This window comes from Haemaphysalis longicornis, unplaced genomic scaffold, assembly GCF_048455015.1.
Source record: "Haemaphysalis longicornis isolate Haplotype H1 unplaced genomic scaffold, Haemaphysalis longicornis Haplotype H1 scaffold_13, whole genome shotgun sequence".
NCBI lineage: Eukaryota > Metazoa > Arthropoda > Arachnida > Ixodida > Ixodidae > Haemaphysalis > Haemaphysalis longicornis.
This window is the reverse complement of record NW_027526233.1, coordinates 1221661-1249316: the sequence shown is the minus strand read 5'-3', so window position 1 is coordinate 1249316 and position 27656 is coordinate 1221661. Positions and strand designations below refer to the sequence as shown.

At 48.2% G+C, this 27656-nt stretch overlaps 1 protein-coding gene across 3 annotated transcripts in view; it reads left to right on the top strand.

The window, feature by feature from the left end:
- Positions 1-27656, top strand: part of LOC144164198 (cyclin-dependent kinase-like 4) — a 184836-nt gene that overhangs the window by 78116 nt on the left and 79064 nt on the right. The window contains exon 1 of one of the 3 annotated variants that reach the window (XM_077694711.1): positions 22206-22842. The exons of the other annotated variants lie outside the window; for them this stretch is intronic. The gene's annotated coding sequence lies outside the window, so the exon portion shown is untranslated. Of the gene's footprint in view, positions 1-22205; positions 22843-27656 lie in introns of those variants that run through there. 3 annotated transcript variants of the gene reach the window in all.

Here is a 27656-nt window from a genome sequence, read left to right as displayed (position 1 = left end):
AGTCCGATAGAAGCGCTCCGTCAGGCCGTTTGTTTGAGAGTGGTAGCTCGACGTAGTTTTGTGAGCGGTGTCAGCGGCTCGAAGCACTTCGGAAAGTAGAGCAGAAAGGAACGCTCGTCCACGGTCACTGAGAAGAACTCGGGGCGGACCATGGCGCAGGAAGATGGCTCGAAAAAAGAGGTCTGCAACTCCTGAAGCGCTACCCGAGGGAATAGCAGCAGTTTCGGCATAACGGGTCAAGTGGTCCACTGCTGCGACAACCCACCGATGGTCGGCTGCAGTTACAGGAAGAGTCCCGTACACGTCAATTCCGACAATATGAAAGGGAGCTGAAGGGCATGGAATTGATTGATTGATTGATTGTAGGGTTTAACGCGCCGACGCAACGCAGGCGATGAGGCGCGCCGCAGTGGAGGGCTCCGGATTAGTTTTGACCACCTGGGGATCTTTAACGTGCGCCTAAATCTCGTACACACGGGCATTTTTGCTTTTCGCCCCCATCAGAAAAGCTACCGCCGCGGCCGAGAATCGAACCCGCGGCCTCGTGCTCAGCAGCGCAACGCCTTAGCCACTGAGCCACCGCGGCGGGTGAAGGGCATGGAAGGGGTTGGAGCGTCCCCACTGGGCTCACAGTGGGTCGTTTGCGGCGTTGGCGTGGTTCACATGGCGCAACATACTTGGCGACGCTGGTCGAGAGGCCGGGCCAAAAACAACGGCTTTTGGTGTGGTCGGGTGTCTTCTGGAAGGCACGGTGACCAGCCGTAGCGTAGTCATGAAAAATTCGCAAAATGTGTGGCCGGAGACAGCGGGGCACGACGGCGACCCACTTGTCGCCGGTAGGGTGGTAATTGTAGTAGTAAAGGCTACCACCATTCACAAGTCTAAATTTTTTAAGTTGGCGGCGTGACCGGCTGTTGGATGGTCGAGCTGAACCGTCCAAAAGGTCAATCAGGTGGCGGCATCGGAGCGCTGAAGAGAGACGAGATCAGATGGGACTTCCGGGCTGACATGTTCCGCAACGGCAATAGGGGTAGCTGCCTCTTGCTGTAGCCGTCTGCTCAGCAACTGTCCTCCGTGGAAGACAGTGGACAACGTAAAAGAGCGTTGGCATCAGCGTGTTTCCTGGCGGTCTTGTATATCACATAGATAATTGTACTCCTGTTGGCGAAGTATCCTAAGGCGAAGGCGTCCGGTTGAGTTTTTGATGGACGACAACCAGCAGAGTGCGTGGTGGTCGGTCACAACTGTGAAATGATGTCCGTACAAGTACGGCCGAAACTTTTTAATAGACCAAACGACAGCGAGGCACTCCTGCACAGTAATGGTATAGTTTTTTTTGGCTTGCGTCAACGTGCGGCTGGCACATAAAACCACTTGTTACATAGAAGAACCAGTGCATTGCAAGAGCACAGCCCCAATACCATGGCCACGGGCGTCTGTGTGGAGTATTGTTGGGGCGTTTTAATCAAGATGGCTGAGCACAGAAGAAGAAGTGAGGGCCTGCTTGAGTGTTATAAACGCTGTCTCGCAATCTTCCTACCAATCAAATGATGAAGTGCCAGCGAGAGTTTGTGCAACGGTGAAGCAGTTGTGGAAAAGTTGCGAATGAAACGACGGCAGTACGACGCCAATCCAAGGAAGTTGTGAAGCTCTTTCTGATGGCGGGGTCGGGGAAAATTGATGACGGCCGTAATTTTTTCGGGATCAGGACGAATTCCATCTTTGCTAACAAGATGACCCAACACTTTGATAGATTTACTTGCGAAGTGACATTTTTTTTAATGAGTTGCAGGTCGGCTTTGCTGAGGCAAGTTAAAACTTGATCCAGGGGCTGGAGGTGCTCTCTAAAGGTGGAAGAAAAGATAACGATGTATTCGAGGTAGCACAGACACGTTTTCCGTTTCAATCCACGAAAACATTGTCTATCATACGCTCCAAGGTGGCGGGAGCGTTGCAAAGCCCAAACGGCGTGTCATCAAATTCTTAGAGTCCATCGGATGTTGCGAAAGCGGTTTTCTCTTTATCGGCCTCATACATGAGGATCTGCCAGTACCCGGAGCGAAGATCAAGAGTAGAAAGATATTCTGCTCGTTGCAAGGTATCTAAACACATCTTTTCGCGTGATTTTGTTGAGTGCCCGATAATCTACACAAAATCTCACAGAGCCGTCTTTCTTTTGGACTAGCATCACGGGTGATGACCAGGAACTCGCGGAAGGACAAACTATGTTTCTTTTCAGTATGTCGTCGACGTTTTCTTTGATAATTTTGCGCTCTTTAGGCGAAACGCGGTACGCGCGTCGGCGAACGATGCAGGAACCATCCGTTTCAATCCGATGGGTGGCCGCTGAAGTTTGCCCCAGAACCGAGGTGTGAGAGTCTAATATTGTCTTGTGTTTGGCCAGCAGGGCCAACAGTTGTCCGGTTTAAGGTTAGCGTTTATAAGTGCACCGGCAGGAACAGACTGCAATTTGGGATCCGATGAATTATTCGTAGGTGATAAGGAGCTGAGAGGAAGAACAGCTGCAGCGGCAAAATGGTCTCGGTTGTACTATTGACTGCGGCGAGAAAAGGAGCCATATTTGAAAAACGGACAAGGCACGGGGGTATTAGCAGTCCTTTATCGAAGAAATTTCCGGTTTCCGCAATTAACACATCCCCGTTAACAATGTCGTATAAAGCTACGGAGATTACGGTTTCTTCACCCGGAGTCAGGGTAAAGTCGGAAGTAGAGGTCAAGCGTAGCTCTTGAACGTCAGCGACAGTAGCAAGGTCCGTTTCGGTGATGTCAGTCAGCGGTTTTCCACAGGAGATAACAGCAGATGCGGATCGCAAAAAGTCCCATCCTAAAATGATTTGATTAGGGCATGGAGAGAGTATCGCAAACTGAATGTGATGGCGAACACCGTTGATGAGGACACGCGCTGTACAATGTCCTGAGGGTTGAAGCATAGCCGCGTTCGCACCACGTAAAGCTGGACCAGAGTAAGGAGTTTTCACTTTGCGTAGTCTAGAGCACAAACTTTAATAAATTAGAGATATGCTGGCGCCAGTGTCCACAAGTGCTTCAACGCTAATTCCCTCAACTGTAACAGTCAACGTATTCCATGGCCGGCAAGGGGGACTTGCACTGTGCCTTTGTTACGCAGTTTCTCCCCCAGAAACTGCCGCATCTAGTTTTCCGCACGGTTCTCACCAACGTGGGAGGCCGGGAGCAAGGGCGATGTAGAGTGACGGTACCTTGAAGGCGAGTGACGTCTAGCCTGGCGAAAGTGTTGAGGGAAGTTGGTATCATTACGAGGAGGAAAACGTTGGCGCGGAGGTGGCGAGACGCGTTGACGGAGGGCGCAGCCGAAGTAGGTGTTGCGTTCGTATGGTCCATAACCTCGGCGCTCGTCCAGCTGACGTCGTCGGCAAAAATGAGAAATGTGTCCTCGTATGCCACAATTGTAGCACACTGGCCGATCACTCGTTGGCCGGGCTGCTCGCCATGCTGGAAAGGAACGCGGCGAAGGCACAGGTGCAGAAATAGTGGTCAAATGGCCGTGATCAGTCGGGAGCGATTGGCTCCATAGGCAGGGCTGGCCTCGTAACAGCTTGAGAGTAGGACGGGGCGTTTAACGGAACAGGATGACCGGGCTGTTGAACGGCGGTCATACACGCCAGCTCCTGCTTTACCAAGTCGCGCAGGCCCTGCGTGTGTACGTGGGCGTTCTGGAGGCAGGTTCCGTCACGCTGCTGTAGCTCCTCACGGATGATAGTCCGAATCAAAGTACGGAGCTCTGAACCCGAAAAAGGAGCCGGTTGGAAAACAATCTTGTTGGATGCGATTTGACTGCAGGTGGTCCAGGCGCTGACAGATCGTGCGCACGTCAGCAACCGTGGTAGGGTTATGCACCGCCAGAGCATTAAAGGCGAGAGAGGAGATCCCCTTCATGACGTGATGTACCTTGTCGGTTTCCGACATGTCCTTGTTAGCTCGTCGGCAAAGCGCGATGAAATATTCGATGTACGAACAGTAGGTCTCGTACGGCTGCTGCACCCTCGTCGCGAGTTTCGTTTTGGCTGCATCCGACCGATTCGACGACGTGCCGAAAATTTTACGTAGCTCTTCTACAAAGGTGGTGAAAACAGGGATGTCTGCCTCATTGTTCAGGAACTAGGTCTTCGCCACTTCAGTCAGGGAAACCGAGACATTCTTCCGCTTGAATGTATCGTCCCATCGGTTGCAAGCGCTAACCCAGTTGAATTGATCCAGCCAATCTTCAACATCGTCACCCCGGAGGCCGGAGAAAGACGGAGGATCGCGCTGACAGCTGGGGATTATGATGGCAGGCTGGACCGGGGCAGCAGCGTTGCTGCCCGAGCGGCCACTCTCGTGCTGCATGGAGCTGATGGGCACTAGTAACCGCCGACCTGAGCAGAGCTCCAGTGGTGCGACCACGAGAGGTAGACGGCGGGATCAAAAGCACCCTTCACCACTTTAGGGAGTCGACGAGACCGCTTGAGGTCCGCTTCATTTGCGAGCGCCGGGCACTTCCACGAAAGAACAGCAACCGTTCCAGCAGCGGAGATGATGATCACACCCATCGAGGAGGAAGATGAAATGAGATGATGATCCCGCACAATGTAGAAACGATAACGAAGCTTAAAGGGTAATTTAGGGCGATGCTCACATCAGCCGCTCCTCTTACTAAACCTCTCGTATGCCAAGTTCACGCTCACACTATTCATTTTCACTTCAAGTCCATAAATGTTTTCTTTTCATGCTCTGATTTCTCTTGCACATATCTAAATCGGCATGAGTGCGCCTGAACCGGGAGGCAACCATGGAGAAATAACAGTGGGCGGAGCGGCGCCGATGCCGCATCGCACGCGCGCATCGGACCATGTGTTTGAAATATACGCGTACGACTAGCCGTGGCGACCGTCGTAACGATTAGTCGCATGCGAATCGCATGCGCAAGTCGTCCATGTGTCTCGCGCTTTAGTCCGGTTGACGCGTGGCGGCGTAGGCAGGGGCCAGTCGCGGCACTCGGGGCAAGGTCACGCATGGAGGTCCACTGTTGTACACTGTGTTCCGTGCTCTCGCACTTGCAGCAAGCGCAGCCCTTGTGGGCGCACGGTGATCCCCTCCCGACGCCTGACTTGATCCCCTGCTGACAGTAGGTGCGGGTATAATACCGCATATGACCGGCTCGTTCCGGGCGCCGGACGGCTGTGTGGCACCGCAGCACTCCACCCGCACCACTTCTCCCTCCCGCGTCATCAGTTTCCTTGTTGTTCTGGCCGCTTGTCATTGGACGCCAGGCGTGAGAGTCTGGGGTGGGTGACCCCGAACGACGATGATGATGATGCTTATCTCGGGGTAATTGGAGCAAACCCCAAAGCGCGTGTTCGGTTTCGTTTTCTTCTTTTAGTTCGTTTCACTACAGTAACAAACCCTTGAAAGGACATACTTTGTCTTTGGTTAAATTACGTGTCTTCCCGAATTCCCAAAGAGGAGTTCAGCCTGTTTATATATCCAGTTTGGTTTTGTTACAAATGTTACCCAAAACCTAACCTCACAATTTTGTCCTATCACAAATATGAACGTGGTGTTTGAAGCTGTACGCCTGACTAAGTGAAAATGGCCGATATGTGAAATCACCACCAAGCAGTAAATGACGGAACAAACGGAGTTGAAATTTCGGAAGTACATTCCTGTTTTAGGGAAAAGCTGAATGATGCGATATTTTTTTTTACTTGAGCCCTAACGGAGTAGAAAACTGTACGAGTACCTGCTTTCTTCGCTGAAAAAAAAAAAAAAAAAAACTGGCGCAGCTTGCACAAGTGGTACAAGGCTGCAGAAACAGCGGTGCGGGGGGTCGACCCAGCTTCTTGTGGCTTTGCTAAGCTTTGCTAGGTTTTTTATGGCTTAGGCGAGAGAGAGAGAGAGAGAGAGAGAGAGCGACAAAAGTTATACTTGAGCCACGGTTTCTGAGGGTTGGTGGCGGCTGCGCGTAGGCCAGCTGCGACTTCGGTAGCTCCGCGTACCAGGGCCTCCGGGATCCCCTGGCTATAGCTACCCAACGCCTCTCTCCATAGCTCGCTGCTGGAGATTTGAGGGAAGGGGTCGTAAGGGCAAGCCCACATGGAATGTTCCCGAGTGGAGCGTTAATTGAACTCATTCGGGACGGTGGGGAGACGGCAATGAAGAGGGGTGGATGTGGTGTAGACGAGCTCTGCATGGGAAGGAGCCTGTTTGCCAGAGTCGCCAACAGCGGGTTTGCTGGGGCGTGAGGGAGGAATGGATGGGGCAGAAAGTACGACAAGAGAGTCGGTAGTGCTCTAAGATGACACTGAACGCGATGAGACGTTCTTTGGAGGAGCGCGCGCCGTGCCGGGGGACGATGCTCACGTCAGCCCGGAGCGTGAGAGGCAATGGCATGGGCAAGTTCGCTTTCAGGCAGGCCAGTATGAGCCGGGGTCCACATAAACTACAGCATCTTTTGAGGCCGGTTACTCTGGATGATGCGGAAGGCTTCAGAGGAGATGGTCCCCTGTAAAAAATGCACCAGAGCCAGCTTGAGTCCGTGACTATCTTGGGCGGGGTTGGACGTTGTTTGAGGGCCAGTGCAATGGCCGCTTCCTTTGCAGTCGTGAGGGAGGTATATAGTTAAGATGGTGAGCGTGCTGAGGGGGGCGCAAGCGGAGTTACCCGTGACCACCAGAGCATAGGTGTTTAACTGGCGGTATTCCGCCGCATCGATACTCGTGCACGCATCGTAGCTGTCTTATATGTTCTAGATCTGCGACACGACGGCGTTCGCGTTACGCTTCTTTTTCCTCGGTATTTACATGCTTCTTGGGCCGATCCATGTTTCGCGGGAGTCCAAGCATTGTGCTCGGGGCGACGCCAAAAGGCACTGTGTGACGCCAAAGCGGAAACACACTGCTTCGGCGCAGTGACGTCGCAGCTATAGGCGACGCTTGGCGCCGCGTACGCAGCTACGTGAAGGTCGTGCCTGGCGCCTTACGCCAAAGGAGTTGTTTCTATTGGTATTTTTCGCTAACGCCACCGGAGGCAGCTTAAACCTAAAACGCTCCGCTGTTAATATCGTCACAAATCATGATTCGGCCTTCCCTGCAACGTAATCTACAGCTCCTATGTCCCCCTCCCAGCCACCTTGCGGAACTACCCTCATAGAGTTTTGTGCAAATCAATTCCCCTTTTCCAGTATTCTCACTGCTCGCGCGCCATCTGTCAATACAGTGTGCGTTTCTTGGGGGCTGTTTTTATTGCCTTTCTTTTTTGCAATCATAAAAACCACTGTTAACCAATCCTTAAAAAAAAACTTTTTAAAAGAACGCCGGTACTAAGTTGCGTTTGTGTAGTCTAAGATAGGCTACAGTAAGTAAAAATTGTTCCCAAGCCGTGATGTGAACGTGTTTCCACCGCGAATAAAAATGTGTGCACGGCAAGAAACCGCATTGGCCGGTTTGGCCGCATTGGCTCAGTCGGTGTCCGGAAACGAAACACGAGGGTTGGTGCTTTGCGACTTTGCATTCCTTCGAGTTACTTGCATCAAAGTGGCCATGAAACAAATTACAAGTTTGATTAAATTTAAAGACTGCCTCGATAGAATCATACGACAGCACTTTTAACGTAAAATTCGCTCAAATAAGCTATATAATTATGAGAAAAAATTGGCTCCAACCCACGCTGTGAATTTGGTTGGAAAGCAAAGCTGTGAGCGTCCCCGACAACAATTCTTTATGCGACGTCACTTGAATTAACACACGTGGCTCTAGAAAGAGTGAAACCAGAGATTTTGCCAGAGATTCTACCTTGTATTCGCGAGGGCGCCCTCCCGAGCGCAGCACGTCGGCCACGGGCGGGCTCGAGCGGCGGTCGCCGCCGCTGTAGACCAGTCCGTGCGTCGGAAGAAAGAAAACGGAGAGGAGCTTGTTTGGAAGGGTGAGACAGTGGAATCTAGCCATCCTTACGTGTTAGCTCGGGGCTACAGCACCGGGCGACACAAGCGCAGACACCGACACAACCCGGCACGTGAGCCTATGATTTCCATTTATAGAGGTTTAAACTAAATAGTTTCAAAATTTTGAGAATTGCGAAAAAGCTGACGGAACTTTTATAATCACTATTTATCAGAGCCAGTTGCCCCATTCATCTTTTGTAATAGCTGTTAAAACACAACCGAATTGGTATTCAGCAATTTAGAAAACGCAGTCCCATTCATGACCAGCAGTGCGCAAAAAGTGGCGTTTCACTAGCGGCCAGATGTCTGTAAGTGGTCTCGACATTTTGCTTTCCCGCCCTGCAAACCAATCCTTAAAGGAGCCATGAAGAGAAAACAAAAGTTTGTTTTATTCGAAAGATTAGGTCTTTCATAGCACCCCAAGCGCTTTCCCGGAAGCAAACGATGTTTTATTCGCTGAGAAATAAGGCAATTTAAGCCAAATTTTTAAAGCTCCCGCTAAATTGTACATTTCGTGACGTGAACAATGGCGTCATATGAGCCGGTACATGAAACAGATACTTAGAATGTCGACTCCATATAGCACCCACACGCGGGAATCAAAGAGGAACCGGAACTCGTGCCGAAACCGAGACGGCGGCCATTTTAAAAATACTAGTAAAACATAGTGCACCCGCAGCTCTAGTCATGGAATCGCCTGATCGGGAGAACAACACTCTCGCCGAGAAGCTCGGGCTTGCATTTAACAACCTCACACCACTCGAACGCTCAATGGTTCTAAGTGCACGAGCGGCAGGAGTTGTGAGATACGCGGATGGACCGGAAAGCGACCATTCCGCGATCGCCACAACAGACGAACGCCCAGCCGTCGGCACCGCTGCCTCGTCAGCCCCGTCGCGACGGACGAGTACAGACTGGTACATATGTGCCGTATTTTTATTACGGTTAATAATAGTCCAATTTCAGTAGCAGTATCGCTTATGCCAGTTGGCCTGTGTCGTGTATGGAAAGCCGTTCGCGCGAGCTCTCTGCTCCGACCAGAAAGATACGAGCGTCAATGCGCCGTGTGTACGGCATTTTTTCCCCCAAGGTCAGAGCGCTTTGACGGCGATTTGACGAAGTCGGTGACGAGCGCCAGCATGTCCCAGGAGTGAGCTAACGTAAGGGTCCCTGCCGTAATCACTTCCTCGGAAATGAAGCGAGCACACTCGTACTTCCTTTAGCTCTCTTTCTCCTCCGTTTGCAAAGTTCACAAAACGTAGCCACTTGCTTCGCCGAGGTTCGTCGTTGGGCAGCACATGAAAGGAGATCTCCTCACCGGCGGGGTTGTCGCACTCCCTCGACGATTTGCCCGTACAACATGGGCATTTCAAAACGCAGCAACGAAATTTCATTGTAAAGTACTCAAACAAACTGAAGTTTTCAGTGGTTGTAAACTGGAAACGAGCTCCTAACAACAGCAGCAAGCCAATACCATTTCAAAACTTCTGCGACGACTGTCACTATCTCGTCGCTGCTTGCTGTTCCTTACTCCCCTCGTTTCTATTTTTACCTTTGCTGGTTGGCGATATGACTGCCAACCTCCTGTGAAGGGATTACGATACCAAGCAAGGTCGCGGCCGTGCGTGCTGGGACGGTTCGTTGGCCCCGAAGAGCCTCGAACCCGAAAATTCGTCTGCGCGACGGTGGCGACGGCGAGATGTCGAGTTCGGCTGGCGGTAGTTTCGTACGCATTGGCTTACACGCTCGCGTGTTTATTCGGAACTTCAACCGTTTACTCCACCGTTCTTAGTGTCATAAAAGGAATGTGCAGTGTGTTTAACGGGGATATAGCTCACTATGCAAAGTGGTAAGCCCTGCCTAACTTGTGTTTGCTTTTGCCGGCCTCCGCCAATCGCAGAGCATTCTCGTGTGACATCATAGGTTCTGTTGCGGGAAATGAGCTGGTGGGTCGCATGGTCATTCCCTTTTTTCCTAATTATGTAGCTTATTTGAGCGAAGTTTGTGTTAAAAGTGGTGTCAGTATGGTTATAACGAGCAAATCTTTCGAATGAACCAAACTTGTGTTTTCTCTTCATGGCTCCTTTAACGTGTCTTTGCCGTACGACTGCTTCATTCCGTTACCCAGGAGGGGCTGTGGAACAACTTAATCAAGCCGTGCGAAGTAAGAGCGCAATGGACGCGAAGCTGCGCCAAAACAGGCGCAACATCGTCGCTAAAGCAGACGACAAAGCTGAGGGAAGGGTCCCGCCGACGCGCACGCCGGGGTGAGCACGGGGAACGTTGGGTAGTAGCGCCGTATCGCCGCTCCATCTACACTGTGCTCCGTGAGTGAAAAGCGCCCTCTGCCTCCCCAGCCGCGTTGGTGGTTTCTCGTTCCGCACGCTATAATCCCTAGAAATCTTTCTAAGGACCACACGCATGCCACGAAAGAACCGTTGGCTGGTAGAGGTAGAAAGCTTTGCTTTAAAAAGGGAATGGCCATGCGAACCCCCAGCTCATTTCCCGCAACAGAACCTATCATGTCACATGTGCCAGCTTTGCGATTGGCTGAGGCCGGCAAAAGCAAACGCAAATTAGTCAGGGCTCATAAGTTTCCCGAAATAGCTATTTGCGATTAAATTTAGAACACATTCTTTGTATAGAAGTAAGAATTGCGGGCTGAACAATGAAAGCTACGAAAAAACACGCACGCACCTCAACATTTAGTGCGGCACTTTGCCGGCTGACACTGCTTTACGCAGCCGTCGGACGCGTCGGACTCGTCTGACACAAGTGTCAACTGACACCAGCGGTACGGTCACTTTCATGACCATGTTTGTCGAGCCATAAGTTACGTTTCCGGAAACGATTAGTATGAACCCTAATAAAAATACTGTAGGCACAGAAGTCCGGACAGAAGCAAATTGCGAACACTGGCACTTTAGCTGTATTGCAGCGCCATCTATGATATTGGGCGATAAACTAGATAAACACACGGCCGCCTGTTAGGTGATAGCAGCCCTGGTCAGCCGTCTATCGTTAGTTTTAAGGCCCTGCTATGGCGAAGTCACTGTTGACGTCACGAAAACACACGATTTAGAGGGAGAATTGAAATATGGCTTAAAATGTTAAATTTCTCAGTGAATAAAGAATCGTTTGCGCCGTACAAGCACTGGGGGCATGTAAAACACTAAATCTTTCACATAAAACAAATTTCTAGTTTGTCTGCATTACCCCTTCAAAGTAATTTCAAAGAAACATGATGTTATTCTGGCAGAAAACCATAGGCCCGCCGGATCCACGGCGGCCTAATGTTGTGGTTCGAATGGCTCATCTTCAGAATAGAATTCGTAATTATCACGGTCTTCAACTTCCCGCTGAAGTGGCTGATTATGAGAAGTAATAATTAAATTGAGTTCAATTTTCCCGCGTTAGCATAACTCGCGCGCCATTTGTTAGGTCAGCGCGCGCCGTTTTTTGTGACTACAGCTCTCCTGTGAGATCCCATGTTCTTTGTTATAACACCGTGAGTGATCGACACCAACTGAGACAAAATTTCCCGTATGTATGCATCGTGTGAGTGCACTTACGTCGCTTGATTTATTTCGGGACAGTTCCAAAGACACGAGTTCAATCCGCGTTCTATAACCACACGCCTGCGGTAGCAGCCCGTGTGTAGACAGCATGCGGGCATTCCTAGCCGTGTAAAACTCCGCGGTGCACTAATTATATCAAATAACGAATTACCCCATGTGTGCTGTACCCACTTGTTATGGGCAGACTTTGTCAGGGCCCCGCACTACGGCAAGTATAGCTACGTGTAAAGCTAAACGGAACATAATAGTTGTCATCATGCGAGTGTGGTACTTACAAACAACAAAACGTGAATAAGCACATTCTGAGGTGTCCGTAAAAGGGGGGGGGGGATTTCTATCTAGTTTTGATTTCTTCTCCAATCTTTTGTTGAGCGATAGGGTCGTATCGATCATGTGTTGCAAAGTTAAGCAAACTCTTTTGGGCGTTCATGGTTACTGAAAAAAAAGCAACCAATGTGAAATATGTTGTACCAAGTGGCTCTCTCTGTGCAAATATCTAAGATATTGTCACAGGACGTGGAAGGGAAATGTCCCATGGCGCAATGGCGTGACACACCGCAGACGATGACTGAGCAATGGGCAGCACGCAACCTGGCTGGACTCTGTGGTGGCTGCCACGTAGACGCATCTGTTTGTAAATGTGCCTCTTTACGTTCAACCATGGCTCGTCCCATCTCTGCCCTGCTGCCGCGTAACAATATGCACAGCGAACTAGAAAAGGACACACATTTCACTACCAAGAAAGCGGGCATTTACCTTTGTGCACCGATTCCCGTGGGCTGGTCGTCAGGCGTGTTTGCCCGTCTGCGACTTAGGCGTGATGGCTTCATGACGATTTCGATCTCTTAGAGGCTTCTCTTGATGTGTAGGTCACAGCCAACTCGCCAGAAGCACCAAAGATCTCGCAAAATGTCTCAAAATGGTGCAGCTAATGGCACATGACACTCAACACAAACAAGTACAAAAGCATGACCATTACGCGCAAACGTTATTTCCAGCAGCCCTTTAACTACAACATTAAAGGAGCCATTCTCGAATACGTTACACCTTACAACTATCTTGGTGTTCATATCAGCAATGACGTATCATGGCAAACACATAATAATTATGCCTGCAGCAGCGCAAACCGTTGCAGTATATTCGCAGTAATTTCTCATGCACCATCCTCCCCTAGGTTAACACTTTATCGGACACTAATTCACTAGAATATGCCTCGGCAATCTGGGACCCTGCACAACAAAACCTAATTTATCTTCTACAATCTGTACAAAACAGCTCAACAAGATTTATACTTTCCGGCTACTCCCGTACTTCCAGTGTTAGACTAATGAAAAATAACCTGGTTATACCAGGTTTACACAATCACCGAAAAATTTCACGACTTTCACGACAATGTGTTCATTGAAGATACTGCATCATTCAAAACTGCACTTTCTTTATATGTACTGCAACAACCTGGTTTCTGAAAATTGTTTTGTGTCCTCTTACTGCCTGTACTTTAACACTATTACCTGTTTCATGCACTGTACCCCTCCCCCCACCATGTAACGCCGTAAAGACCTGAGCGTATTCTAATAAATAAATAAAAAATAAATAAATAAATAAATAAATAAATAAAAATGAATAAACTGCTCTATTCCCCGCGTGGCTAATTGCACCACATGTCTCATACAACTGGGCAAGATCGGCAACTGATGATTGTTTAATGAAAGCGCTGCAAAAACACAAGTTGCCGCCCTTATTAGCCGACTCAGCACCCACATTTGAGATCTCGCGTTTGTTGTGGAGTTTTCGAAAGCATGCATTAGAGGTTCGCATCATGGATAGACCTGTCGCCATTTACTCTCCTGCAGAATTACATGACATGGTTTTCGCTAAAAACCTTGGAGATCACCTTTATCCCCGTACAACACAAAGTCAGAAAATTGCCGCATATCTGCTCCTTTCGTTGCAATTGTTGACAAAATACGGTAGTCGATTGGCGTGCCTGCGAAGTAATTGCCTCAATTCTCTTTCCGGCTCACCTCTCATGCTGTTCCTCTCCGGTCTCGTTCCTCCGAAGATTACACGCTGGAGGTTTGCTCAAGTCAATTTCAGTTTACCGCGTTACACTGCGCCAAGTCGGGAGACCTCGATGCCGTCGGGAGACGCGCGTAAATCGAGGCACCCCACTATAAGGTTTATAGAACCACGTTGCCCTACTCCACGAGCGTGCCAACGGAACGTGGAACCTATGTAGTGAACCTTTCGTTGCGTTTACCGTTTGATTTCTTAAATGGTCCCAGGAGCTATAGTAGCGCTGCCAACATTAGGCGACGATTTTCTGCAGTTGACGAGTATTTTATTTGCCATCGCAAAAACCAAGCTTCCATGATTTTTTAATAAAAGCACACTGCAGATATCCATTATGCATTGATTTGCTACCTCATATATGTTAGCGTAATGTCTTGTTTTGTTCCACAGTGTTGACAAGTAGGAACATTGCCACCAGACGTAGGAATTTATATTCGGCTGTGGGTATATAAGACTGTTTCGCAGCTTCTGTTTCACTTTGGCCGGGTGGCTTTATGGAGTCACAGACAGAAGGGTCTATTCTACCCTATTGGCTGTTTTTTTGATGGTGACGTGTTGTCGTGAACTGTCGAGGATGCGATCTGCAGTGATCTTTTGGTGTAATAGTGGTTCTAGTATACTGTGGAGAACTGTACCGTGAACTGTGTGTGTAGTGAATGGGGTGATAGAGTCGTGAAGTGATACATGCAGTGTGTATAGTTTAGGCGACCCGTGTAGTATTTAGCACAGCGGGTCTTTGTATCGGCTATTAATAAATTTTCTTTCTGAGACAGACAGACCATATTTTATGCGTTTAAGTAGCGCAAGAAAGTCTATCGTCTTTAAAAGTCGGTGCCTCTCCAAGTTGTGAAGAAGGATGACCAGCGAAACAGGGCGCAGTCCGACGACATCCTCGCTCCTCTGTTCGCCCCTGCCCGCCTCTGTGTCGCCCAGCTGCAGTGGGCTTCACGCGGCAGCGAGCCGCGTGGGCGGGTGTGAGGCTTAATCGATATGACTCCCATTACGCGGTGAGGATCGTTGACATTGACATTACGCGAATGTTTGATTGTCATCAGACTGAGTGTTGGACGGAATGCCGTCCGGTCGGAAAAACACATGAGAACAATTAAAAACTGAATTGAACCATGGAAGTTTACAAAAGCAAAGACGCTTCTGCTCCCGATTTTATCCACTTAGCCAGGGCGTACGGCCAACCCGTCCTCACTCAGAACCGCCAGGTGAACAAGGTTCCCATGTGGGAGCCGAAATGCCTGTGTTATGGTCGCTGTCAAGGATTCATTGCGCCGACTCTTTTCTGATACCTCCAATACACCGATCCCACCATTTCTCGGTAGATGCGAGAGTATAGACCGGGCCCCTCTCTTTCCGATTTTACTAGCTCCTCCCCAACTGATTTTTTGCACATACTCATAGATTTGCCCTCAGGAGTTTTATGCGTACACGATAACGCGCGATTTTCTTTTCGCCTTGCCCTATAAAAATGCTGTTAACAACGAAAGAAGAACCAAACTCACCCGGTCAACGGCGGACAGGAAGCGGCGTTGCGTATTGGTTCCAGGACTGCTTTCACGCGAATTTCTTTTTTCTTTTCCCTAACCAGCGGAGCATGCAGCCAGCTGAAACGCAACCTTCCGGCATTCCGTTTAAGGTTACTTTGAACCGTGATTCACCGTGTTAGGCCAAAGCAAAATATCTTTCGGTTCATTACTGCATTACATTACATTGCATTGCAGTATACGGAGAAAATTTGCAGGCACAAACTTATCCGTGATAACGTATAGCGAGAGTGAGATGACCTGCCGGAGTTTAAATAAACATCAGCTCAACCTTTCTTTCGGAATTACATTTTCTGCATCACAGTATTCTTATTATTTCACGCGTCACTGAAGTTTAGCTCGATTAGTTGGATAGAGGGGAGGATTTTACAACAAGCTTCAGTAATCTCTCGCTGACTCGAACTGGGATATCTCGATATATCTGTTGGGTCGAAGCCTTTTTTCGCCGTGCATTTACCTTCCATTGGCGCTATGTATTAGCGCCCCCCACCCCTTATCTCGAGACGTTTATAAGGTGTCACGAGTCTCGACCGGCAAAGAAGAAGGCAATGGGAAACAAGGCCAGGTTAACAAAAGACATTTATGACACTGCAAAGCTCGAAGCAAACAAAACCAGTTAATAAAACCATACACGAGATAAAGCTATCGAACTGTCGACGATGAAATATACACAATGTCCTAAGACACTTCTCCCTAACAGCCACAACTATGTCCCGGAACGCTGCACCAGGTGAGGCTTACATATTTTGGGGGTGTTGACTTGTGGATCTGGTGGTTGACGTAGGCAGCCACGAAGAGCTGGTACCCGCGTGCCGTCGTCGCGATGTTGGGTGGCTAGCGTGGAGAGGCTGGTACTCCAGAGGACCTTGCCGTTATCGGGACCGTCGTAGCACAGGACGACGATACGATGCTGACCGCAGACACGCGCCCGTCGCCGCTGGAGCCGCCAAGACGTGGGTTGGCGGACCGTCGGGAGACCGGAGCCGAAGCGTCGTCGGCCCGCTCCCGCCCAGGCTTGTATGGCGACGTCGGTGTCTTGGGTCTAGGTCACCCCAGGCTTCGCTCTTCGGGAGCCCAGTGTCTTCCTCCGCCCCTGCTTCGATCTCTCTCCTTCCCCCTCCTCTTCCTCGATTTTCTTCGGCGTTGTCGCGGGGATTGTCCTTTACTCATGACAGTACCCCCTCTTCAAGAGTTTTTTCCCAAAAAAACTTCTCCCCAACCTCTCTCAGGGAGGTAAAAATTAACTTTAAGCCCAGAGCCTCTGTTCATTCTTGGCGCACTCATTGTTCCCCACAGTCGTCACCCATTTTTCACCATCGGTTTCTTCATCACCGTACACTTCACACGTTGGCCGCGCACCGTACACTTCCTGTTCGCACATTGTTCCCTAATAGCACAAGCAGCCTTTCACAATCTCTAACCCCACCTTAGTCATGTCCGCTCCACACAGTTCACCCCAATGCCCAGTTCACAGTTCACACAGTTCACAGTTCAACACTTCTCTATCTACAATTGACCAATACACACCTGTGAATACATATACACGGCGGGGTTTTTCGTCGTGCAACTACAATTCCGACTTAACCTTTGCACACAATGAAATTGTCCTCCATCTGTATGAGTCCTATTTGTCGCCGTATCCAGTCCGTGCTTGCCGTCAGGTCTTTAAGCCGATTATTTCATCTTTACCTTCTTCCAGCGAGCCCATTTAACATCCTTCTCTAAGCAACCGCTTCGGTTTCTCCAAAAAGCTCTCTTTCGACCTTTTCCACAGCTGTCACATGAGCTTTCTCTCAACGGTATCTTAAGGTACTGACACAATCTGATCATCCCCTTTTTGTGATCACGCGGAATTCTCTGGACAGTTCTTTCGGCTTGTGACACAACTGATTTCCCTTGACGTGGCCGACCTTGCTGTTGCTCAATTTCGAACCTGCTTTTGCTGCGTCGCATTGTGGTGAGTCGTTTAGATGTCCGCCTGGTTGCGTGGGATAGCTTGTGCAGTTTTCCAGTTTGCCGGTCATTCGCGAGAGGACTACGCTGGCACTCCAGAACTTGTCTACGTGTCCAGCTCTCCTCTTCTCGTTGCCCCGAGCTCTTTCTTGAGGATGCATGTTGTTGTTTTCTGGTGGTCGCCCAAGACTGCTTATGTGGGCCTCGCCAAACATATTTGCCAGCGGCTACTAGCTCGTGCCTGACATCCCTGTACAAGCCCTTCCTTCGCGTCTCTATATCTACAGCAGACCCTTCATCTTTAGAGTGCGGTCCTAGTGGATTTGCAAACTCTGCGAATGGCTCAGCTTCTGTGATTGCCGTAACAAGGCCAATGGTTTCCCTGCCCTTCTCAGAAGTAACCCTAGCCTCCGTACTGGTAGATTTCTCCATATCAGGAGGAACTCCGCATTTCAACGTAGTCTTACTACCACAAGTACTCATTTCAGAAAAGACGTTGTCTGTCTTCGCTCGCTGTGCGAGGACCTCTCTGTCTTTATAGGAACCGCCAAAAGCATCTGTGGACAGCAAACTGTCCTCGGCTGGCACCCTCTCGATGCGCCCATCTTCTTGCGGCTTGCCTTTCGCCATGCCACACGCACCAGGTTTCCCATGTCGCACTTTGAACGCTGCTTCTTCCTCCTCGGTCTGCCGCGAGACGTTTGTGTCTTTTCCATCTGTCTTACTGTCCACATTATCGCTTTCTGCAGTGCGCTTGCATTCCATGTCACGTGCGGCGGGTTCAATGCTCTGTGCTTTATCGACGCTATTTTGCACAAGGCGCAGCTGTGCCTCTGCCTGTTGTATCTGCTCTTCCAATTCTCTTTTTTCTCCCTCAAACTTTTCCCGCTCTTTCTGACTCTCTTCTTCAATTATTCGAAATGCCTGATCTTTGTTTAACCCGAAGGTTTCAACTAACGATAGCACCTTTCCCCAATCCATTCTTCTAAGCTGGCAAGACACGTGACACTGGGCCTATCCTGGCAGTTGGTATGCCAAGAATCCTGGCAGGCTCGCCAAATATTAATGTCACGAGTCTCGACCGGCAAAGAAGAAGGCAATGGGAAACAAGGCCAGGTTAACAAAAGACATTTATGACACTGCAAAGCTCGAAGCAAACAAAACCAGTTAATAAAACCATACACGAGATAAAGCTATCGAACTGTCGACGATGAAATATACACAATGTTCTAAGACACTTCTCCCTAACAGCCACAACTATGTCCCGGAACGCTGCACCAGGTGAGGCTTACATATTTTGGAGGTGTTGACTTGTGGATCTGGTGGTTGACGTAGGCAGCCACGAAGAGCTGGTACCCGCGTGCCGTCGTCGCGATGTTGGGTGGCTAGCGTGGAGAGGCTGGTACTCCAGAGGACCTTGCCGTTATCGGGACCGTCGTAGCACAGGACGACGATACGATGCTGACCGCAGACACGCACCCGTCGCCGCTGGAGCCGCCAAGACGTGGGTTGGCGGACCGTCGGGAGACCGGAGCCGAAGCGTCGTCGGCCCGCTCCCGCCCAGGCTTGTATGGCGACGTCGGTGTCTTGGTCTAGGTCACCCCAGGCTTCGCTCTTCGGGAGCCCAGTGTCTTCCTCCGCCCCTGCTTCGATCTCTCTCCTTCCCCCTCCTCTTCCTCGATCTTCTTCGGCGTTGTCGCGGGGATTGTCCTTTACTCATGACAGTACCCCCCTCTTCAAGAGTTTTTCCCAAAAAAAACTTCTCCCCAACCTCTCTCAGGGAGGTAAAAATTAACTTTAAGCCCAGAGCCTCTGTTCATTCTTGGCGCACTCATTGTTCCCCACAGTCGTCACCCATTTTTCACCATCGGTTTCTTCATCACCGTACACTTCACACGTTGGCCGCGCACCGTACACTTCCTGTTCGCACATTGTTCCCTAATAGCACAAGCAGCCTTTCACAATCTCTAACCCCACCTTAGTCATGTCCGCTCCACACAGTTCACCCCAATGCCCAGTTCACAGTTCACACAGTTCACAGTTCAACACTTCTCTATCTACAATTGACCAATACATAAGGGGACTGCGGATATTTCGACATGTTGACAGAGAGGATACAAGGCAAAGTCCGCTAATACATGCCTCTGATAAGGTGTCCCTTCTAACGCTCCCACCACCCGCGGAACGCGGTCGTGAACGGCAAATTTACTCAGTACGAGACCGATGTTCTCGTTACCGAAATGGTGTCCGACGCCTAGATTGTTGAAGAAAGCTCTGGACGATGTAGCTGATCATGAAGACGAAGCAGAGCCTCCGGAAGTGTCTACAACGACAAAAACAACAAAGATGCGGCACCTGCTTCGCCACTAGGTATAATGTAGCGGTGGTGACCAAGAATTGATTTAATGCATTGAGCAGCTCGACAACGCTTTTTTGGGGCCAAAACAACAGCAAAACAGGCGAGCATCACGTCATCAGGCAATACTTTGTTCAGTAATATTACAAATTCGGTTTTCCGGCGGACTTTTTTGCCTTTGTTTCGAAAGCTACCCTGCGGTGTGTAGCTTCTGTTACCACAATAAGCTCTTATTTCAGAGACCTGACCAAAATTTTCGGCACGTCAGTTAACTCGAAACTCCGCTTATCTGGAACTTTTCAGCGTATTTTACTACTTTGCGTAAACGAGGGATTAGTATCCATTTTGAACCTCAAACATCTGTGCCCGTTTAATTTATAGGCGCATGTGTGCCCCGCATTTTGGCTACATACATTCCTGTTGTGTTCAGTGGAGTGGTTCTTTTTAAAGCAGGCTCTTTCATGGTTTTCCGGGGTATACTTTGAGAAAATGTATACAGACTATTACTAGAATAAATAATGATTTAAACGCGATGATTTATACAATTTTAACTCCCTGTTGGTATTTCTAGAACACACAGGCTGTACGAGTCCGACACAAAGATATGCAGACGCGAAAACCAGTGACAGACGAAAGGAAACACGTTAGGCTACAGTCTTGCAGGGCTGTAACAGGGAGCGAATTAAGAAAGTTGGAATACCTCATAATGGCCAGCGAAAACAAAATAAGAGACAGGAAGGGTGGGGACGTCACTGGCGCTGTCATCTTCACTGTTTACGTCTCGTGTTCTGTTAGCGCTTGTCATCATGTTGAGCTTGACGCCACACCAATATCACAGCATCATATGCGCACTTCAACTCACCCGTCCGCCCCCTCACAAAATTCCAACCTGACCTCAGGGATCGTGAAGACAGTGCGCAAATTGGATGTGTAGGGGCTGTCCGAAAAAAGCCAAAGCACTCAAAACAATGTTTTCTTTTAATATTTTTACATTTTAAGATGCGTGGCAAAAGAATTCTGAAAAAAGATAGCCACGTATGTGCTCCTTTCGTTGCAAATGTCGCCGAAAGACGATAGTCGACTGGAGCCCTGGCAAGTAAACACCTCGCTCCTCTTTCTCGCTAACCTCTAATGCTGTTCCTCTCTCATCACGTTCCTCCTAAGATATCACGCTAGATGTTTACTGAAGTGAATTTAAATTTACCGCGTTCCACTGCTCGAAGTCGGGTACCTAGATGCCGGCCAGCGCTGCCGTACGGCGGTGACGCGCGTGAATGGAGGCATCCTACTTCAAGGTTTATGGAATCATGTTGCCCAACTCCACAAGCGTTCCAGGGGAATGTGCATCCCATCTAGTGGAGCCTTTCGTTGATGTTCTCGTTTGATTTCTTAAATGCCACGAGGAGGCAGCGCTGGCAACAGCAGGCGACGCTTTTCTGCCGTTGATGTAGTATTTCATTTGCTTTTACCAAAACCAAGCATCCATAAAATTTTCAATAAAGGAACACTGCAAATATCACTTCTGTATTGATTTTTTGCTTTATATTTGCGTAATGACTTGTTCTTGTACAACAATATTGACACGTGTGAACACTAACACCGGACTTAGACGTTTAGATTTGGCGGTGAGTAATAAGACTATTGTGCAGCTTTCCACTTTGGTCCGGTGACTCAATCGAGTAAGAGACAGGCAGACAGACAGACCAAAATTTCTTCGTTGAAGTAGCGCAAGAAAGACTGTCGTCCTTCATACAGGAATAAAAGCAAAAAGAACACCGAAAAAAAAACCAACTGGTTTAACAAATCTGCATTTATTTGACAGTTTCAGGTTAAAATGGGTGTAATTAAGTCTCTTAGTGTTCATTGTTGAAGTCTTGTAAATAATATAGATTTTGTAAGTGAATGCACGTGTACACCACACACACTCGTAAACAGGCGGATGCTTTTTTACCAGGCGAATTAACCGCCTCAATTTTTTAGCTTTAGGGGCATTGTGAATACACTGACATGAATTAGTTGCTCATAATTTTAAACTGTACGGAAACAAACCCCGTCACAGGTGCAGAACGCCTAAAATGTGGCTTGGCTTCAGTTTTGCGGCTTCGAATTTGAACTCTCTGGAAACAAATATGCAAAATATATAGTGAGTAAGGGATGGCTTGATTTATAGTAAGGTTTATAGTATATAGTATAGTTTATAGATTTATAGTATAGTAAGGAATGGCTTGATTTATCATGTTTTTTCCTGTGGGTACCTTGCATGTGAGCACCAAAAAGAGCAAGTTTTCGCTAAATGCTTAAAGAATGAACTATCAAGTTCGACAATGGTTTGAAGTTCTTGAATAGGAGTCAATGTATTACTGCTTGCTTGGCGACTGTGGCTGGTGTGACGTGAAAAGGGGCTTTTCATAATGTACGGCTTTAAGTACCGCCAGTTCGAAGGCTCCATTTTGACGACACAAAAAGAAACGAAATATCCAAAAAGCCCGGTAATAACGAGAACTCCATGAACTTTTGGTTTCCTTGAGTGGCGCTCAAATGGCGCCAACAAAATCGGCGCCCGCAGGCGGCCCAACTTGACCGCTCTGTGGCGGCGCCGTCAGGGGAGCAACACAGAACGGGGCCTGATCCCATGACAACCGTTACCAGGGTAAACAAAAGAATTTGCCGGGAGACTCTCTCTGCTTTCCATTTTTGTTTTTCTCTACCCGGGTCTCCCGGATGTTTTTTGTTACTCTCCCAGCTTTTTGTTCCATTTATGTTACTTAGAAGACTGCGTGGACGCCATACGAGCCTTATCGACGCCGATGTATCGCTACTTTTCGTCTCTTACGGACGCCGGTGTCTCCGCGTACGCGACACCGACAGGAATCTAGCAACTCGCTTGGTTTGATATCGCTTTCAAAGCCGGCGCTGATATTTTTTACAGTCAATGGTTTCTAGTGCGTGTGTATGAGCTGGAAGTTGTCGTGTCGTTCATCATCTACCGTGCTTTCTTTGCTCGCTAGCAACATCGCTTCAGTGGTGTCAACGGAAGGCCGTGGTGCCGTTTAGTGACGGTGCACTTCAAACGCGTATCGCGGGTTGTGGTAGTTCAAAGCTATCATAGCGAGAACTTCCGTCTTCTTCACAAAAGAGGACTGTGAGTGGACTATGATGGATCCGCGCTGAGTGAAAACGGTTATAGAGGAACGAGAGAGGACGTTTAGGAAGGAGCAAGAAGAGGGGAGAAGGAGCTCCAGCACCTACAACCACAGTCTTTCCCTGGCCAACTGACACCTCTTCTGCTAGTGCGGCGACGTCTTTTTCTTCAAGGGATATGGTGCCCACAATAATCTGGTAGCGCAGGTAAGTGTGCAGCGTGGCTATCGCGAAGCGACCAGGGCATTCGCGGTACCGGCTAGCTGACAGAGGTCGATGATAAAATAAAGGAAAACGTAAAGGTGCCACGATGTGGGGGCTTCCTTCCGTGAGTCGCTGTAACAATGGGAAGCCGTTGCCTCTATTGTGCGGGGTCCCTCGCTGGTTGCGCGTCGAAGCCCTACCAACCCTTGGAAATATTGCGCTTTCTAGACTCAACCGTCTCACGCTATGCGTTCTCCGAATCGTCAGTCACAGGGCGCGGCGGTGTTGTAAGATGCCGCGCACTGCCGGGGTGGCCTTTAAAACTCAAGTGGATGCGCTGGCGGGAACGTAGACGTGGTCGCGGCATGGAGGCAGCCCTGCTTGGCTTCCGGATGCAGCGTTGGACTGCGGAGGCAATGTTCGCGTGGCTCAGGTAACCCTCTACGGCCGAGGAAATTTTCCGGGTTGAGTATTTTGTTCGTTTCGTTTCGTCTCGCATATCTTTCTTTGATCGAGAATTTTAGACGGTCGCTAACCCGTTAGCGTTCAGTAGTTATGATGATGAGTGTACATTCGTGGGTATACGGCCATAATGGCGTTGCCGAGCGATGACCTATTTATTTGGTTGTTTACTAGTACCTACATCACCTTCACGGGCATTATGTTAGAGGGCAGAATGAGCACTGGGCAACAATAAACGAAAAAGTGGCGGAGAGAAATCTACCAACCGAACAAATTGTGTTTACGCTGTAAGAAACAAGGCATTGCAGCGCAACTGGAAAAGAATATGAAACTTCAACAACAAAGAAAGTTTCTGGTGCTACTGGTTACACAGGGAAGCTAAACAAAAAGAAACAAGAAATATGGCGCGCATCGAGAATGTACAGTAAGCAGTATTTTAACAAAGAATTGGGTGAATTTTTAACAAACTATGAGAAAAGCGCCCGTACAATTTATTCCGGCACGCTGTTCCACTCATGCGTGGTTCTTGTAAAAAACGCATATTTGAATACATTGATCATAGCCGCCTTCTTTTGGCCGTGCTGAGTGACATGCATTGGGGCGCAGGTCCTGTCGAGCCATTATGGGGTTTTGCCTGTGCTCAAAATATCGCTCAGATGTTGAATAAATGAAATTAATTTGAATGGAATATTCACAGAATTTAAAGAACGGTCATCATGAGGGGACACATAGGTAGATTGCCTGATATATTTTTTCTTGTCGATGCAAGTTCTGTTGCTAAATCTGCGTTAAATAGGAACACGCGGACGTACTTGTGCCGGTAGACCAGCAGAGGCCGTTGCAATTCTTAGGAATGCCGGCTGATCCCACGGTGGAGTTAGAATGGCTTTTCACAGAGCGTGCTTCCCGTATGTGCAGAGGTTCCAGAGCTTCTTTATTACATTTTGTTGAGGGGTCCCAGGCACTGCAAGCGTATTCATGGGATGCCCATTCGAGATGTGTGACATTTTTTTCTCCTTTGTTGGCGCCTGTATAAAATTGTGCCTCAGAAATTGTAGCACGCGACTAGTATCAGTGTTAAGAGCATTCGAAGACAGGTTTTCTGACAAAAATGGAGTTTTAGATATCTGTATTTTGTTGCGAGATGGAAGGTAGTGCCGTCCATGACGCAGTTTGTGTTGTGAGGCTGTTTATTGTTCGTAAACCTCATTAAATTACTCTTGGAAAGGTTTACAGTCACAATACATGAATCACACCAGTAAACAACAGTTAAGGTTATTTGCAACTGAAAGGTGTCAGCTTCACAGGTAAAGCCACTAATAATGCGGCAATCATCGGTGTACCATGAAACACGGCGATATATATGGTAAAAAATATTGTTTCTAAATAATGAAAGCAGAGGTCCCAAAACATATTCTTGCGGCACTACTGACATGAAACCAATATTTAGTTTAGAAGGCCTTGTTGTTGGGCGAGTTGGTGCATTTTCTCAGAATGGGTAAACTGTGCTATGTAAGACGCTACACAGAGAGAGGTACACAAAGACAGGTGCAGACTTGCAACGAAAGTTTATTACACGCAGAAACACACATAAATACATACGGCCCTATCATTGCGCAGACGCGAAAAACAAAAACAAAGGCAAAACATAACACATCAACAACATGTGAGCAATTTCACAAACGCTCGTCGATAAACATCATCTCACTGTTGTGCAGAACAATGGACGTATCGCTGACACAGTCATTTCCCTTTTTCCTGATATGGTAAGCCTCGCGAATCTCTCTTGCTCGGCTATTCTTGCACCTACATAATATCTTAACTTGCTTGACGAGTGGCTTACAGAGTAGCTTACACGTGCACGCCGAGCAATGATTAGGGAGATGTCCGCTTGCGTGATTCTTAATTGAAATTTTGTGTTCGCGCAACCTCACGTTCACACACCTGCCAGTCTGTCCGACGTAAACTTTGCCGCATGAAAGGGGAATCTGATAGACTACTCCAACGCACAATTCGCATGTTGATTGCTGCATCGGAGTAGCCTATCACGAAGAAAGTTAGATCGCTTCCAGTCGGCGTTACCACCAATCTTTACGCTTGGCCAGATAACGTCTGCACTTCCTTCAATGTCTGCACCGGGCCCTCCCCACGCCCCGGTTTACCGCCTGGCCCTTGCCACGTCGGCTTCATGCAACTCGACCCTCCACCTCGAAAGGTTGCTGACCCTGTTCAGAGAATGTGCTTGCGAGGGTGCACCCACAGCGAATTCTTCATTATTTACGTAATTTGCGTAATTATTTGCGTAATTTTGCGGAGGCAACTGGCAGGAATTCACTGCTTTGGTTTTGTGCGGGCTGTCATTGCTCGAATATTTCCCTGATTTTGCACCCCACCGACCCCACTCGAAAACCGAAGCTACCATCTTCCAATGACTGGAGACGACCTTTCACATCTAGAATACCTTAATCCATGCCATTAACCTCACCACATACCCCGACTCTTGTCAATAGTGCCTCAAACGAGGCACGTGATATCATTTAGCATGAAAATGTCAACACCATTCCTTACTCCTTATCCCCATGCCACATACAAGAAGTGGGCGGCCCAGCTCACCACATCCGACCTCTCTTCTCAGCGTACCGTAGTGGAGAAGGCCCGGGTGGCCAGGGTATCATGGACTACAGGAACACTCTCAAGCTTGGCGGGCGCCCATACAGGACCATTTCAATAAAGTTTTTTTTTCTCGTTGTAGAAGAAAATAACAGCGAGATCGGTGGTGTCCACATTTGCACGTAATGCGCCACAAGCAATAAATTACTTGCAATAGATTACATTTTATTGTAATGCAGTAATTTTTCAGTTACTCAGTTAAGGAGTAACGATCCTTGAAATCGAATTCCTTTTTCCTGCAATATATTACAAAATTACCAAATACAATATTTCTTTACACTTTCCTACGAGAGGGGTTAGGTATGCTGAAGTCACCCAGCCCTGGAAAAAAATGGTCAATATTTTTATTTTTCTTACAAACCTGCAATCACGTCACCTCCCCCGAGAATCAGTACTCAACTTGGATATGCTTCGTTTCCTGGGTAGTACACCGGCGGCTACGTCCAGACACGAAAAATGATCGTGTCCAGCTGTTTGACAATAATGTGAAGAAACAGCGATCTTTTTATCTTCCTTATTTTTACGAGGAGAATGGGGAAGTATATGTTTATATATGGGTTACTGCAATAAAGAAGTTGCTAGAAAATTAATGTGGAAATAAATCGATAACTCTAGAATAAACTTGCGGTTAGTTTTTGTGACATGTAAATGTTCTATGTTACTTTATACAGTTAAGTATTTACTATTAGTCTTGCGAACATGTAGAATTTTCAGGGGACACAGCGGAAGAGTTGTCGTAGAGGCTGTTTCAATACAATGTAGTTTTGCTTGTAGGCTTGCATTTATTCGAGACAATTCTTGCATGACTATTGTCTCGGCTGAGAAGGCTAAAGGCAAAGAAATTTCCGACGAGGCCATGTGACCCTTACAAAGCAAAGCGAAACCAAGCAAATGAATATAGCAAAAATCAAGCCAACGTCAGAGAAAGGAGTCAGAGATAACAAGCGTGCTTGCCCATAGCGGCGCCCAATCGTGGGAATTCGGTGGTTGGCGACTACGAATTTTTTGGGGGGGAACATTCGCTTGCAGGCTTCGTCATGCGAATACATATACTGGGGAAATAAGGCCGTGTCCTAATGGCGAAAATTCTTTCTGCGGCCTGGTGTTATACGGGGCCGACACACATTTCAATGTCCGTTTAATCCTGCCATCTGCATCCTCTTCATCTGGAGGCCTTTTTTTCTTTATTTAACGAGTTGTCTTTCGGGTGTCTTTCATCGTTGCGGTTTTTCATGACTGTACCTTGAGCGCACAAAAAATGAGGACTGAACGAATGACACGAAGACCAGCGCAGACTAACAACTGAATTTTTATTCATATTCATCACTCAACAGATATATACCCACTTTGAGAACACCCGCGCATGATCAAATGTGTACTTATCACGTCGTACACAGAAACACAAACACTAAAAAGCTTTAAACTTTGCATTATCTCATGTCGTCTAACAACTTAATTTCCTTGTCACTCAGGGCTACTGACGTTTTACTTATGCACATCCCTTTAATTTCGACATCTGCCAGGCCTTCTTCGCTGTTTCAATGAAGACAAAATCGGCAATCCGTGATTATATAGTATCCTTTAAATGAATCTGCCTATTCATTCTTCGCTAACACCATGCCTGATTAGCTGTTGAGAGCAAGGGTGTGGGCATCGGGTTGGACCAGAACTCTTTTCACCACACA